The sequence below is a fragment of the Balaenoptera physalus genome (assembly GCF_965194825.1).
Source record: "Balaenoptera physalus genome assembly, chromosome: 12".
NCBI lineage: Eukaryota > Metazoa > Chordata > Mammalia > Artiodactyla > Balaenopteridae > Balaenoptera > Balaenoptera physalus.
The window spans coordinates 41,662,803-41,679,251 of NC_138897.1; the positions used below are offsets into that span (position 1 = coordinate 41,662,803).

Sequence of the window (16,449 nt, forward strand, 5' to 3'; positions counted from 1 at the left end):
TGGTATTAAGTCAATGGGCCAGCACAAAGGGGTTAAATAGGATATGGAATTTAACAGCCAAAAGTGTTATTTTGTGGTGGATATAACACTGGTGAATGATCAACAATCATCTGTGGAAGGAAGAACATCACCTTAAGGAGAAGATCCTTAAAGTATCAAGGCTGGAGCTTATCTTAGAAAAATGAGAAATCTGTGTGAGTAGGAAAACCCCTCAAAACTGTAGGACAAACCAAACAGACACTGAAAGAAACCAAAGCCTGGAGATATGGGCAGGGTCTCTACTATAAGGTGTCCCAGGTGTCACATTGAAGATTCTCCATTTGTCTGGAAAGTCAGAAGACATCCTGAAGGTTTTTCATCAGAAACTAAATACAATAGATTTGTATTATGTAAAGCCCAATCTTGTTATAGTGTGGGAAGTAAATTAGAAGCCCAAGTAGAGGTAGCTGGGCCAGTTGGAAAAGTGATGGGTCATTGTAATTCATGTAAGAAATGGCAGTAGCTTCTCTAAGGTGGTAGTAAATAGAAAGTTGGGGGGATATAGGAATGGGAGAGGGAGCAGTGGGAAACAGCAGTGGAAATGAGTAGCATTTATTGTCATCCACCCGCACCTCACCCAGTGAGACTCTCACATAATCCCCATTCCTCCCACTTTTGGTAGCAGAGTATAGGCAACTAAATAAGTAGATGTTCCCCTTTCCTTCTTAATTTATTGTACTATTAATTCCCATGTGTATGCTTAAATATGTATGTGTGAATGTGCGTGCGTGTACACGTGAGAAAGGGAGAGAGAGAGACAGAGAGAGAGGAGAGAGAGGTGGAGTGGGGGTGGGGATGCCTGCTCCAAACACAGGAATGTTTTCTCAAACTGGTGTAACATCTTGTTGGCTAAACGGAGATGCCTGTCATCCTTCATTAATAAAAATTAACTGTAAATCTCCTTGCCTCTCACAGGAGGGCCTTTTAAACGTTCCATCAGGGGCTTGCAGAGGACATTTGGCAATGAGTCAATCAAGAAACAGAATGAACTGGCAGCAAAATCTACAAAGATTTTTTTTTAATTATATATTTATATATATTTAAAGTGTTAAAATATATAAAGTATATATTTATATACTTTGTTGTCTATCTGCCAGTCCTAAGCAGGCTTCATCTGAATTTGTTTTCATGGTCTTTCCACAGAAAGTCTCTTTACCCACCCTCCCATCACTACATCCTTATTCTTCCCTCACCACCCCTACGCCCCTACCCCCTGCTGTCCTCCTGGTGCTGGAGACCTGTGCAATATCATTTTCCGCATAATAAAATTTGGAGTGACATTAATATAAGTGTAATTTTATAGAAGGGAATGGGCCTGGCTGATAGTTTCTACCTGCTGTGTTTTGATGATAGACATCAGGATGTCACCATCTGTGTAATGAAATTTCACCTCCGTAATGGTTCAGATTATCAAACATTCTTCCAAGCTGGCTCTGGGAATCTACTTATTTATTTATTTACATATTTATTTATCTGTGAACAGCACTGGAGGCCTGTTTATCATAGAAGTTATGGGTGAAGAGAGTTTTAAGTGCATTAAGCAAAGTAAAGGAGAAGAGAATCTAAACCTTTGCTATTGTCCCATAGATACATTGACCATGAAGTCACTCTTTATAGTCCTAGACAAAAGGTTTTATTTTTATATATATAATGCCCCCATTGCTCTCTAACTGGAACATATCAAATTGATGGGTTAATGTCAAGTAGGTATAAAATTAAGGAACGAAAAATGCATGGGGTGTTTTTAATATAGATATTAATATACCATCTCATTTAATTTCCAAGCAGTGTTGCCAGGATGCAGTGAGTTAACATATAGCTTCAATAGACACATATAGGTCAAAATATGTAATACTCACCAAAACAGTGAGTACTATTACCCTTCAAAGCAAAAAGTGAGACTCAGAGAAGATAATTAACTTGTCAAGATGACCCAGGAATGAAACATGTTTTAACTCAGATCTGTTTGTCTCACAAATTCATGCACTTTTCATTTCCAAGTTTCTTCCCAGGCAGTGAGGCCAAATTGGGACAGGTGAGTGGGATTCAGTAGAGAGAATCTCAGATGTGTCCAACTGCCCCAATATGATTCAATATATTCAAGTTGTGATGTTGACTATCTGCATCTCTAGTTGCAAGCAATGAACTAGAATTTGTTTGCTTTCTATTTCCTTGATGTTTAGCTGAGGAAAATGTCATTAAGAAGATAAAGAAGATAAGAGAGAGAATAAATATTGATTTATAATCATATCAGGTAGATAGCAAACTGCTTATTCCATTATATTATAAATCCATTTTTGTATGAATACTTAAAACCACATTTCAGATTATACCCAGATGTCTAGATTTTTTGCAATTCTGAATTCTGAATCAATTTCTGAATATTATAGCTGATTATATCGTCTACCTTCTTTTTTAAAAAATGCCAGTAGCAGTATTTCATGATTATTCAGTGTCTTAGTTTTCTATTTTTAACCTGAAAAACTTCAGAGATTCAAAACTTTGCCTCAATGTTTTAAATCAGTGTGGATGCTTTAACTTTGAGGTGTGTCACAAATGGTAAATAATAATAATAATAATTCAATCACAAAATATTTAAATCATTTACCTCTGTTGTAAATGCATTTTTATAATTTTTACTCATTTGCAATTCTCATATGATTTCTTGAGTAGGAAAGAAAGGAATGGAGTTAGTATTGTTTGCCACATAAAATCCAAAGCCTCTTACTTATGTGATGGTCTATAGGAGTGCAGAACCCACATGAAAATCAATTATAAAGTCCTGGCAAAAACCTGGAAATCGTGGGTGTACTTTATTAAGTGCAACTGACATTTGAGTCCCTCTTTTATAATGTCAATTGTTTTTACCCTGTCTCTCATCCATTCTGCATAGTTTCCCTTTTTGTGATGACTTGGTTTATATCCCACCCTGTGTACTTGTCTGACACCCCCAGTTTTATTGAAAACCCTCCTAAGTGATGGGCTACTTTTACCTGTCTTTAAGTCTACTGGGATATCTAGCAGAGGGCATTGGACAATCAGAGATTCTGTTTACTTGCATTCAATCACCTCTTTTAACTAGTTTTAAAACTAAGAGAGGTACCTTGGTTTATATATTTTGGCAGTACACTTTCAGTAGAACTCAAATTTTCTGCCTCTAGTCTATCTAGTGGACCTTCTAAGTGTTCTTATTGTCTCCTGTCATTTCTGGTTCTCAGATTCTCCTGCATGGAGCCTTAAGCCTTTCTTCATTACCTCAGTCAGGAGTCTCTGTGGCTGGAGATTGAAGAGCTCATCCTTGATCACCATCTTATGTGAGCTGAGGAAAGAATCAAAATACTTAATACCTGGAAAGATGGCCCAAGAGTCATTGGCGTGTGAAACCAGCAATGTTTTGTTGGTGGTGAGCACATGCTTATTCACTTTGGAATAAACAAACCCAGTGGTATAGGTTTGTTTATCAATAGGGGGTAAGGATAGAGGTGGGGAATAAGTGTATATTCTTGACATCTTCCATCTGGGTCTTGGGGGAAAAAAAAACCCCTGCTATCTCAAAATTGGAATATTTCTTTTAAAATAAGCTTTACACAGTCCTAAAAATTTTGCATGGACCAGAGGCCAGAGCTTGGAATACTGTCTCTGAGTTAATAAGAGAACTCTAATGAGAGCCTTTTTGTCTATATCTGGGTACACCTATAGCCTCCAAAATACCACATTACACTATTTTATTTGCACTCCTTTCCAAATCGAACCTGACTCCATTCAGTTTGATATAAACATTAGATGGTAGATGATGGACATATATTTGATTGTCATTGACCTCAAAAGAGATAAGCTTGTCCTAGTAAAGACTTGCTGGCAGAAGTCCAAACCTTACCTACCAAAGTGTGTCTTACTTTCTAATTTCCTCAGAGCCCCTCACATTATCCCTTTTGGGAATATGCCATTTTCCAACACTTATCAAGAGAAATTATTCAACGATGCTTCACCACAAAAAAGACTGTCGCATTCACTGAACTTCTAATCTGAAAATTCAAGTTCAAACACTCATACACACACACACACACACACATACACACCACATGCATATAGTGTCTATGCTTTATCTTTCTATTTACTTTTCACTGAGTCTTCCTCCAGTGTTTAAAACTTCTTCAGCTGCTTTGATGTTTGCTCTTTCTTTAGAGGTTAGAGGTGGAAAGATGAACAGTTCAAATGAAGTCTGTTTTCCTTATACTGGGTCTGGAGTCACAGCAGCAAAAGAATACCAGGTTAGGGTTGAGCTTCGGTGAACTGGAGTTCTGGGTGTATAAACTAAGGTTAGGGAATTTTCCATCGCTAAAGATTATGAATAGGTGTGAACAAGGAGCCAAGGTAACTCAGGAAGTTAGGAGGAACTGGAACTGTCAGTGGCCATAAACTTTTGATCAGATAGCTTCTAAGGAGGAAGAGGGCCTTGTGTTTTAGAATAAACAAGAAGCCAGAAATCCAGGTCCTATCTTATTACAATATAAGTGAGGTAAAGAGGTCAGATCTGGGGCCCATTAACTTGCTGTGAACTTAGAAACAAGGGTTGATTGTCACAGGTCTCAAATCACCGGGAGTTTCTGAGTTCATGCAAAGTGTGTTAGCTTTAAGAATAATCTAGTCTCTTTCTACTGCTCTGAATTTGTAATTCAGCCAGAAGAATGAAGCTAGGCTCAGTAAATTAAGAATAGAAGAAAACTTCCTCAACTTGATTACAAACACCTCAAAAATTCTATAGCTAACATTACACTAAAATGATGAGAAACTCAAAGCTTTCCCACTAAGATCAGGAACAAGGTAATATGTCCCCTCTCACTACTCCTTTTTGTACTTGAGGTACCAGCTAATGAAATAAAACAAGAAAAGGAAATAAAAGGTATATACAGATTGGGAAGGAAGAAATAAAACTGTATTTTTTCACAGATGACATGACCATCTATGTAGAAAATGTGAAAGAATCAACAACAACAACAACAAAAAGACTCCTGGAACTGATAAGCAATTATGGCAAAGTTGCAGGATATAAGTTTCCTATATAAAAGTTAATCACTTTCCACTTATTAAAAAATAAGTGGAATGTGAAGTTAAAAACACAATACCAGGGAATTCCGTGATGGTCCAGCGGTTAGGGCTGTGTGCTTCCACTGCAGGGGGCACAGGTTCCATCCCTGTTTGGGGGAACCGGGATCCCTCATGCTGCACAGTGCAGCCAAAAAAAAAAAAAATGCAATACTATTTACATTAGCATCCTCCAAAATGAAATACTAAGGTATAAATCTAACAAAATATGGACAAGATCTATGTAAGGAAAACTACAAAATTCTGATGAACAAAATGAAAGAAGAATTAAATGGAGAGATATTTCATGTTCATGGATAGCAAGACTCAATATTTTCAAGATATCAGTTCTTCCCAACTTGATAATAGATTCAATGCCATCCCAATCAAAATCCCAACAATTTATTTTGTGGATATCAACAAACTGATTCTAAAATTTATATAGAGAGGAAAAATACTCACAATAGCCAACACATTAATTAAGTAGAAGAACAAAGTTAGAGGATTGACACTTCCTGACTTCAAGACTTACTGTAAAGCTACAGTAATCAAGACAGGGTGGTTGGTGTTTGTAAAAGGATAGAGATCTCTGAAATAGACCCATATATATATAGTCAACTAAACTTTGACAAAATAATAAAGTCAAGTGCAGTATATCCTATTTTTCTCACGACTTTATTTTGTATAGAATCTACTCAGCCACCCTTTGGTGATGATTTTCTGTTATGCAGAAGAAGTCAGGAATCTAGTTAAACTCATAAGGTCAAAAACTTCTATATGTCTGTGATTAAAGAAAATAAGAAAAAAATTCAGATTCAACTGAAAAAAGAAAAGAAAGACAATGACATATATATTGTTTGAAATTGCATACAATATATTAAAACCTTGATTGAACTAAACCTAAAGGTTTAAAACTTTATATCATCTTGTCTATATTTAGGGAAGTTTTTTTTTTTTTTTTTTGACATTAGGAATGAGTAGACAATGTAGGTACCACAAGAAGTGTTACTCAGAGCCTCAAAATCATCCTTCCAAATAGGAAACACAGAGCTTCTTATAGTTAAATCACCCAGGAGCTCACAATTGTGTTCTGTCCACCTGGAATATTGAAACTGAGAGATTAGATTTACAGGAGTTAACAAATTACAGCCTATGGGCCAAATACAGCCCACAGCATTTTTTTTTTGTAAATAAAGTATTATTGGGGCACAGACATGCTAATTTTTAATGTACTGTCTATAATTATTTCTGTGCTACAATTGCAGAGATAAGTGGTTGAGATATGTAGCCTGCAAGGCCTAAATAATTTGCTGTTTGACCCTTGACAAAAAGTTTACTGATTTTTTGACATAAAAAGTTTACTGACTCTAAGTTAAAGAATAAGGATATCAAAAAGTGTCATCTAAGCTACTTTAAGTGACTAAAAATTAAGGACAAATAACTAAAAAAACAAAAGAAATTAAAATGTTATGCCTGATGTTTTAGAGAACAAGTAGCTAATGAAAACAATAAGTATTTGACAAGCAAGCAAACAAACAAGAAACCTAACACTAATCCTGAAGAAGAGGGGATATGACGCTAAAACCCCTAGTTTCCAGATGCTCCATCATAATAGAATTTAGGGAACATTTCCCCCAGTTTATAGAAGTGAAGGAAAATGCAACTTAAAAAAAAAGAAAGAAAGAAAGAATTAGGGTATTTTTTAAAGGCATGGATAAATGCCAAAATGAAAAAGAGATTATCTTGAGAGTGATCAAAATTGCATTCACAAGGAATAGAACATAAGAGTTACACACACTGCAGAAAAGAATAAAACAGAAAGTAGGAAAGGAATTTAAATTAGAGATAATACTCTAGTATGTCTGACTGATACTTCTTAAATATCTATTGGATTATTAGATGGTGAAAAAATTATTATAAACAACCACTCCTCAAATCTGTCTCCCATTATAAATAGTAAATAATGAGGAAGAAATAAATAACTGCCAGAAAATATTATAGAAAGCACGAGGTGCTGTATTAATGAAGGGATGATCATTGAAATGTCCCAGATAGTTAGCCATGAACAAATGTCTGCTAGAGATGCTCATATAGTGAACAGATAAAAGGTTTGGGCAAATGAGATTTGCAGTACCAGTAATACATCTGGGTACCTGCCCACTCAAAAATTTATATTTGTGTTTTTAAGGATGAATTTTCCTTTCCCATCTTCTTTTTCTTGTATTTTCCTTTTAAACATCAAGAAAAACTTTCCCAGAAGTTGCTTATGAGACATTATCCACTGTCTCATTGGCCAGAGTTGTGTCACCTCCTACTTTTAATGAAATCATGTAAGTAGCTATACTTATATCAGAGAAAATATACTTTAAGCTGAAGACTATATCAAGAGTCAAAGAAGGTCATATATAATGATAATAGGGTCAATCCATCAAGAGGATATAATATTTGTAAATACTTATACACTTACTGTAGGTGCATCTAAATATATAAATATTAACATATTTGAAGGGATAAATAGATAACAGTACAGTAGTAGGTATCTTTAATACCCCATTTTCAACAATGGGTAGATCATCCATATGGAAAATCATAAAGAAACATTGGACTTAAACTACACATTAGACGAGATGGTCCTAACAGACATATAGAGAGCATTCCATTGAACAACAACAGAATACTCTTTCTTCTCAAGTGCACATGGCACATTTTCCAGGATAAATAATATGTTATGACACAAAGCAAATCATAATACATTTAAGAAAATTGAAATCATACCAAACATCTTTTCTGACCACAGTGGTATGAAACTAGAAATTAATTACAAGAAGAAAACTGGAAAATTCCTGAATATGTGGCTATTAAACAACATGTTCCTGAACAACCAATGGGTCAAAGGAGAAATCAAAAGAGAAATTAAAAAAAAAAATCTTGAGAAAACTGAATTTGGAAATACAACACAACAAAAACTTGTGAGAACTGCAAAAGCAGTTCTAAAGGGAAGTTTATAACAATAAATGCCTTCATTAAGAAAAAAGAAAAATCTCAAATAAACAACCTAATTTGCATCTCAAGAGACTAGAAGAAGAAGAACAAATTAAACCCAAAATTATTTGTAGGAAAGAAATAACAAAGATCAGAACAGAAATAAATTATATAAAGACCAGAAAAATAATAGGAAATATCAATGAAACTGAGTGGTTTTTCTAGACTTACCAAGAAAGGAAGAGAGAGAACTCAGATTAATAAAATTATAAATTAAAGAGGAGACATTACAGCTGATACCACACAAGTAGAAAGAATCATGAGACTATTATGAACAATTATATATTCACAAACTGGACAACCTAGAAGAAATGTTAAATTCCTTGAAACATACTATCTATGGAGACTAAACCATGAAGAAATAGACAATCTAAACAGGCCATTTACTAGTAAAAAATTGAATGAGTAATAATAAAAAGAAAACAAAAACTCCCAAAAAAGAAAAGCCCAGGACCAGATGGTTTCACAGGTGAATTCTATCAAATATTTAAAGAAGAAATAATACCAATCCTTCTCAAAATCTTTCAAATAATAGAAAAGGGATAGAACACTTCCAAACTGAGTTTGCAATGGCAGCATTGCCCTGATACCAAAGCCAGAAAACTACACTATAGGCATACCTCAGTGATATTGTGTGTTCCGTTCCAGACCACTGTAATAAAGCAAGTCACATGAATTTTTTGGTTTCCCAGTAGATATAAAATTTATGTTTACAGTATACTATAATCTATTAGCATTTTGTCTAAAAAAATGTACATAGCTTAATTGAAAAATGTTTTATTCCAAAAAAATGCTAACCATCATCTGAACCTTCAGCAAGTCATAATAGTAACATCAAAGATCATTGATCACAGATCACCATAACAACTATAATAATAATAAAAAAAGTTTGGGATATTATGAAAATTACCAAATGTGAGCAAATACTGTTGGAAAAATGGTGCCTATAGACTCCTTCAGTACAGGATTGCCACAAACCTTCAATTTGTAAAAAACACAATATCTGTGAAGCACAATAAGATGAAGTACAATAAAATGAGGTATGCTTGTATAAGAAAGAAAATGACAGGCCAGCATATTGGGTTGGCCAAAAAGTGCCTTCAGTGTTTAAATAAAAATGAAAGGCACATTTTTCATTTTCATCGAGAACTTTATTGAACAACGTATTCTCCCTCTTGTTCCATTACCTTCTGCCATTTTTCAGGAAACTTCATAATTCCATCTTCCCAAAACTTATTATCTTTTTGAGCAAATAACTGTTCCAGGGAACAGTTCTTCCAGGCAATTGAAATTTTTTCCATTAAGAGAATTTTGTAAAGACTGAAATAAATGGAAATCTGAAGGTGTAATGCCTGGTGAATACAGCAGATGAATTGGAACTTCCCAGCCAAGCTGTAACAGTTTTTGCCTGGTTATCAAAGAAACACACGGTCTTGTGGTATCCTGATTGAAGACTATGCATTTTCTGTTCACTAACTCTGGACACTTTTCATCAAGTGCCACATTCAGTTGGTCTAACTGGGAGCAGTACTTGCTGGAATTAATCGTTTCGTTTTCCAGAAGGAGCTCATAATAGAGCACTCCCTTCCAATCCCACCATATACACAACATCACCTTCTTTGGATGAAGACTGGCCTTTGGTGTGGTTGGTGGTGTTTCATTTTGCTTGTCACATGATCTCTTCTGTTCCACATTATTGTACAGTATCCACTTTTCATGGACTGTCACAATATATTTTAAAAATGGAACATTTTTGTTACGTTTAAGTAGAGAATCACATGAGGAAATACAGTCAAGAACGTTTTTTCACTTAATTTATGTGGAACCCAAATATCAAAGTGATTAACATAACCAAGCTGGTGCAAATGATTTTCAACGCTTGATTTGTATATTTTGAGTATGGTGGCTATCTCCCACGTGGTATAATGTTGATTATTCTCAATTAATGTCTTGATTTGATCCCTATCAACTTCAAATGGTCTACCGACCATGGAGCATTGTCCAGCAAGAAATTTCCAGCACAAAACTTTGCAAACCACTTTTGACACGTTTGATCAGTCACAATACCTTCTTCATATACTACACAAATCTTTTTTTGCATTTCGGGTGCGTTTCACCTTTCTTGAAATAATAAAGCACAATATGTTGAAAATGTTGCTTTTTTTCTTCCATCTTCAATATTGAAATGGCTACACAAAAATTCACCAATTTTGATGTCTTTTTAAAAATGCACACTGATATGACAGCTGTCACGTACAATCTAACAAAATTGTTTTGAATGAAGTTTAGACAACTAAGTGCTAATAGAGCCATCTTATGGAAAAAAACAAATGAAACTCTTGGCCAACCCAATATGTTAGAGTATTCAGTAAATGGAAAAGCACTATAGAAATATGAGTTAATATTATTATTATTGTTATTATTACTATATATTCACAGACTCAAAAACACTGCCCATATTTTCACAGTAGTGAGTGTCCAATGAGGATTATTTGTTATATAGGGCTATCAAATTATAATTTTCTAAGTGTTTTTAGATGTAATTATCACCTACTTAGCATTAGTTGGTACTAAATTATTTTAAAAAGTAAAATAATTTGATAGCCCAAATTTACTGGAGGTATTTGTATATTTTTCATATTTGTTGACTTCACATACACATTAGTGACTTGGATCTCAATAATGCTAATTATATAACTACATGTCAGGAACTGTGCTAGCTACTCTGTGTGTTTCATCTCCCTTCAACCTCATAATTAACTCTATAGAGTGGATATAATAACTCTAATTTCACAGATAAGAAAAATGAGGATTAATGGGGTTTTTGCAAATACCCTGTGTCAAAAAGGTCATATCTGGAAGAGGTATGTTTGGTGTACAAAAATGTCTAATATTGTAGACAGCCCTTGTGCTTTACCACTACTTTAACTAGACAGTGTAGATGATGCTTGATATTCACTTTCAAATTAAATGAATGAATGAATGTTGTCTTAGCTTAGATCTGACGACTTTACAAACTCACAATATTTCAGGAAGGGAAAATGTCTGGATCCCAAATATGCAGATTGTGTATACCATAATTATCTATCTTAAGCATTCCACCATTATATCACATTAAACAGGTTCAAGTTGTAACTCATTATTTTCCAAGTAATACTTGCTCCTTTTCCTGTGTTCCCTTACTAAAAGGTATCATTATCCACCCAATTTCCTGCATTAAATATATAAAGTCCTCTCTCTGCCTAATCTCCTATTAGTAATCCATTTCTAAATCATGTAAATTCTTCTGTAAGGTATCTCAAACCCACCCATTTCCCATCTTGCTCCAATCATCATTATCTCTCAGCTGGGTTGTTCTTATAGAGTCCTAACTGGTCCTACCCACTCACATCCATTCTCCATGCTGCTGCTAGACTGTCCCTTCTACCATCAGATTTGATTATACAGTACTTCTGCTTTAAATATGAAGAGTATTCCTATTGCGCTGAAGACAGAGATCGAACACCTTAGCTTGGCCTATGAGGATCTTCCTCATTTTTCCTTCTCTAATTCATTTCACACTTTCCACCATGGAAATAATTAACTAGTTGCACCTTCATAAGCAGGCTAAGTTTTCAATGTCCTCACATCTTTTGCCTTACTTGTTCATCTGTCAGGACTGCCTTTTCCCACATCTGTCCTACGTAGTGACTAAAGCAGGACTGACCAGACAGTTACCATCCCATAAGCTTTACCAGCTGAAGCCTACACAACTCCCCATTAACTCCTGAATCTGTCCCTATTGTGACACTATCCCACCGCATTAAGTCCTTACTTGTCACTGCCCCCACTAAGTGAAATCAGCTTGAGAACATGGGTTATGTCTTTTTTTTTTTTTAATTTTACATAATCAGAATTTAGATGTCTGGCACAATTCTGATGCTCAATAAACTGTTTCAAAAAACGTAATAAATGAATAAGTGAATGGATAAATATAAAGGAAGGAAGGAAAGAAAGAAGGGAGAAAGGAAGGGAAAGAGTACAAAAGGAAGAAAGAAAACTGTATGTCCTCTTGCTCAAGAAGAATATAAAAACTTAATACCCTTGGTTTTGGGGGTATGGGGATGGGATCAGAAGCACATGCTACTGTAAGACGTAAGTGTTATTTTTAGAGAAAATAAATTATTTTGTGTTTTTGGGTAGCAAACTGTAAACCTATCACCCCCCGCTGTAAATCTGACCCTCCATGAAATAAATCTTTCCTATAATCTCAGTGTTTTTCATAAGATGGAATTCTATTCTTTAAAAGAGTAAAATGATCTAATCTGCAGTTCCAAAACTTCACTTTTCAAAAAAAAAAAGATTATTGAAATTTATAGATTTGGCCATGGCAAAATGGCATTTATGATTTTCAGAGTTAAAATGAAATAAAATATCTAACTTGCTGGGTTTTGCTTTCATGACAAATAGGCACTGACAAATACATACCACATTACCATCCTTGATTGCTCTGATGGAACTCATTTTCATCTTGTGTTCCTCTAATTACATGAAAATTGCATACTTTTTATGCATGACACATTTTGCACAGCTTTAGCAAAAGGTTGTGAAGAGAGGGGAAAAAAAACATTTATCAGTTTTTTCCCCTTTCACAGCAGCAATTGATCATCTTCCCAGCAATCAATCTTGCTTTATGGGCCTATTTTTCTCCACTATTGTTGTAACCAAATGGCAGCAGAAAGGCACTGTACACAAAAAAAAATATGGTGGAGGTTTTTAGGTGGTTTTCTCAACTTTTAATAGATGAGATTGAGGATGCCCTTGCTTTCCAATGATTGTTCTGAGTTGTTTTCTTTGCTCTTCATTCCCCTCTCTGCCTGGGTTTGAAGCTTTCACCATAGAAAGAGTGGTAGGACTCCTGTCTAAGAATCCTACCCAACCCTTGATTTCTCATTCAAACTACTTTACATTTACAGAGAATATTCAACATTTTAAAGCACTTTCTTATCAATTTTTTAAATTTTAGTTTCATAATAAAATGGGATATATTTAGAATAGATCATTTTAATCTGCATTTTAAAGATGAGGAAATTGAATGATTATATGACTTGTGACTTTCCTAAATTAATGTGATTTATTTGTTTTGAATCTTGTAGTTGATTCAGAAGTCCTGGCTTCCAGTCCCAGCTTTTCCCAGAGGGTTTGGCTTCTCTTTAATAAAGACCTGGGAAAATAATTTTTCTGCTACCTATCCATAAAAATGCATACAAAGAACACACCAATAACAAATACCAGAGCAAATTACAGTCAATCAATTGGGTGTTTCTTTTTCCATTCTTTATTTCTATTCTTTCTGAGAAAGAAGGCATTGGCATTCACAGGAAGTTCAGCATCATTGTATTTAACTCGAAAGGAATTGTAGAAGGCACATCTCATTCCTTGAAAATAATGACAAATTATGCAATTTTTGTTTTACTCAACTAGATTGAAAACGCCTGGGGAATAGCCAAGCTGCTTGGAAAAGAGAGGCATTTGATGTTTGGGGCTTTGGAGCCAAGCGAGCGGCATTGCTTTTCAAACAGGTGCAGGCTCCTAAAGCCTCGCTCATTTCCCCTTTTTGGACAGGCGCAGCACCTGACCAACTTTGGGAGAACAAAGCCTCCATCTGGATGAAGGGAAAGAGAGCTGGTCGCCTGTGGAGCTGCAGAGAACAAGGCTCTGCTTCCCTTTGAAGCGCTGGCATTCTCCTTAATCACCTGGAAAAGTCTTAATTTAAAGAGGGGCTCTTAGACAAGCAGGGGATCTCAAGTATATTTGATTTTCATATCCAATCTACTTCCCTTTCATCAGGTTTATTAAAATTGGTGATGTGTTCATTGTGAACCCCGTTTGTATCTGAATATGGAGTACTTCCTTTAGGGTCTCCCTCGCTGCTCTGTTTGGTCCTGTGATGCACTCATATTGCTGCCTTTGCCATGGAGTCATTATTTCTGGGGATAAATACTGTGATGTCAGACACACTGGATTATAATTGTTGCAGGGTAAACACAACGGGACTTTATGTTCTTAGAATGCCTAATTAGATGACAGTAAATGCATTGTGGGACAGCTGAAAAACACAAGCCTAGGGAGTGTTGCATTTTTCACCATTGGATATATATGCATTGATGCACTTTATATCTTTACTCATATGAAGTAAATATCCTAAAGGAATTCTCTTACCATTTTAGAAAGATACCTGAAAGATTCACTTTGGGGAAACACACAAAATCCATAAAGCTATAGTCTCAGGAATACTAGTCAGCTCCATTCAGTGTATGGGGAATGTGACAGTCATTCTAGTACACACACCTCACCCAAATGCCCTCTTTTTAAAAAAGAGAGGGAGGATAAGTGATTTTTTGATTTTATACTTGGGTTTGTGTCCTGGATGCAGCCATATGTTAGGGATACAAGAAACACAGGGGAGTTCTTGCCATAAAAGAGTTTGTATTTTATGTGAGATAAATAAAATCATCTGAGAACACAACTGTAAAAACAGAATTAAGCATTACAAAAGATAATGGGAAATCAGAGTTAGACAATTTTAGTCAAAGAAATAGGTAACAGCGTTCACAGGATTGCAGTTTGAGATCAGCTTTAAAAGTTGTATAAAGTTATAAAGAGAGGGATGTGGATGGTGTGTCCTTAGTGTTAATGAATTAAAAGAGAAAATGTGTGTAGGAACAAACCAGCAGTTTCTAGTAGGGACTCTCACTATGTCATAAGGGAAGTTTTTTTTTTTTTTTTTTCCTTTGGTTGTTTAGTTTTTATTTTATAACCATAAACTTAATTTTGCAATTCAGCTAAACTTGGAGGGGAATAAGGAAAATATGGAACCCAAAGAAGTGCAATGAGAGCACAAAGATTATAGTATATTTTGAGCAGATGGGGATGAAGGGGTGCTCTCCTGAGCTACAGAAGGAGTGGTCTGGTGGTTAAGATAAAACACAAGTTAAATTTATTATTAGATTTGTCCACAGTCAGCAATGGTGATCTTCTTGCTGGCCTTGCCATTCCTGGACCCAAAGCGCTCCATGGCTTCCACAATATTCATGCCCTCTTTCACCTTGCCAAAGACCACATGCTTGCCATCCAACCACTCAGTCTTGGCAGTGCAGATGAAAAACTGGGAACCATTTGTGTTGGGGCCAGCATGTGCCATGGACAAGATGCCAGGACCCGTATGCTTCAGGAGGAAATTCTCATCATCAAATTTCTCCCCATAGATGGACTTGCCACCAGTGCCATTATGGCGTGTGAAGTCACCACCCTGGCACATAAATCCCGGAATTGTTCTGTGAAAGCAGGAACATTTATAACCAAAGCCTTTCTTCCCAGTGCTCAGAGCACGAAAGTTTTCTGCTGTCTTTGGAACTTTGTCTGCAAACAGCTCAAAGGAGACACAGCCCAAGGGCTGGCCGTTGACGGTGATGTCAAAGAACAAGGTAGGGTTGCCCATGGTTGAGCAGCGCAGGAGGTTCCGGGGTGGTGGCGTCTGCAAAGCCATAAGGGAAGTTTTGAAATGATCTCTGGAGAAATGGAGACTTACCTTTAGGCAGTTATCAGATTGGAAGTTAAAGATGAAGTTCTGTTTTTGATTCTGAGCGAAGTCTGTGTGTGTCTGTGTGTGTGTGCCCGCTCACGCACATGTCAAAGTCCTTGCCCTCTTATCGCCTCCTCACGCTACAGATTTTCTTGAAGTGCCACTCCCAAATACAACCCATTGGTCCATGATCCATATTCCAAAACATTCCTCTCTTTCTCCATCATATCAATTTTCCCTTTGGGGGCTGTTTCCAGCTGATAGGGTAGGAAATGACCAACAACATGAATTTATACCAAGTTGTATATCTAGGACTGCAGTAATGCATGACACTTTTCCCAAGACTGCTCATATCTGCAAAGGGTATTACTAACTCAAAGAACCAGTGGAATGTCCCTTCAAGGAATCGACCACTGAGGAGCACTTTTGGGGAACAGGAGGACATCCCAGTGTCCTTAAGTTCTCTCCATATAAGTGGCTGTCTCCACACTGAAATGTACCTTAGGACAGAAAAGGACTTGTTCTTCAGCCCTACAGACATTCATAGGCCTGTAAACAATGGTGCCTGTCACACTGGGGGCTGGGAGTAGAAAGATGGGCGGGAAGGTGGTACTTGCAAAATCCCATTTAGGGCATTATTTATTATTCTAGTTTGTAGTTCATGCTTATAGCATCTGTAATAAATAAACACTCTCCAGAAGAAAGCACAAGTTAACAAG

General features: G+C 36.0%; 1 long non-coding RNA gene and 1 pseudogene across 2 annotated transcripts in view; one reads left to right on the plus strand and one right to left on the minus strand.

Moving 5' to 3' along the window:
- The window catches only part of LOC309639221, a 1,112,218-nt gene that overhangs the window by 656,866 nt on the left and 438,903 nt on the right, over positions 1 to 16,449 (plus strand). The gene's annotated exons all lie outside the window — the stretch shown is intronic.
- LOC309639201 (peptidyl-prolyl cis-trans isomerase A pseudogene) lies at positions 15,039 to 15,709 on the minus strand (annotated as a pseudogene). Its single transcript has one exon. The product of its transcript is annotated as a peptidyl-prolyl cis-trans isomerase A pseudogene (transcript).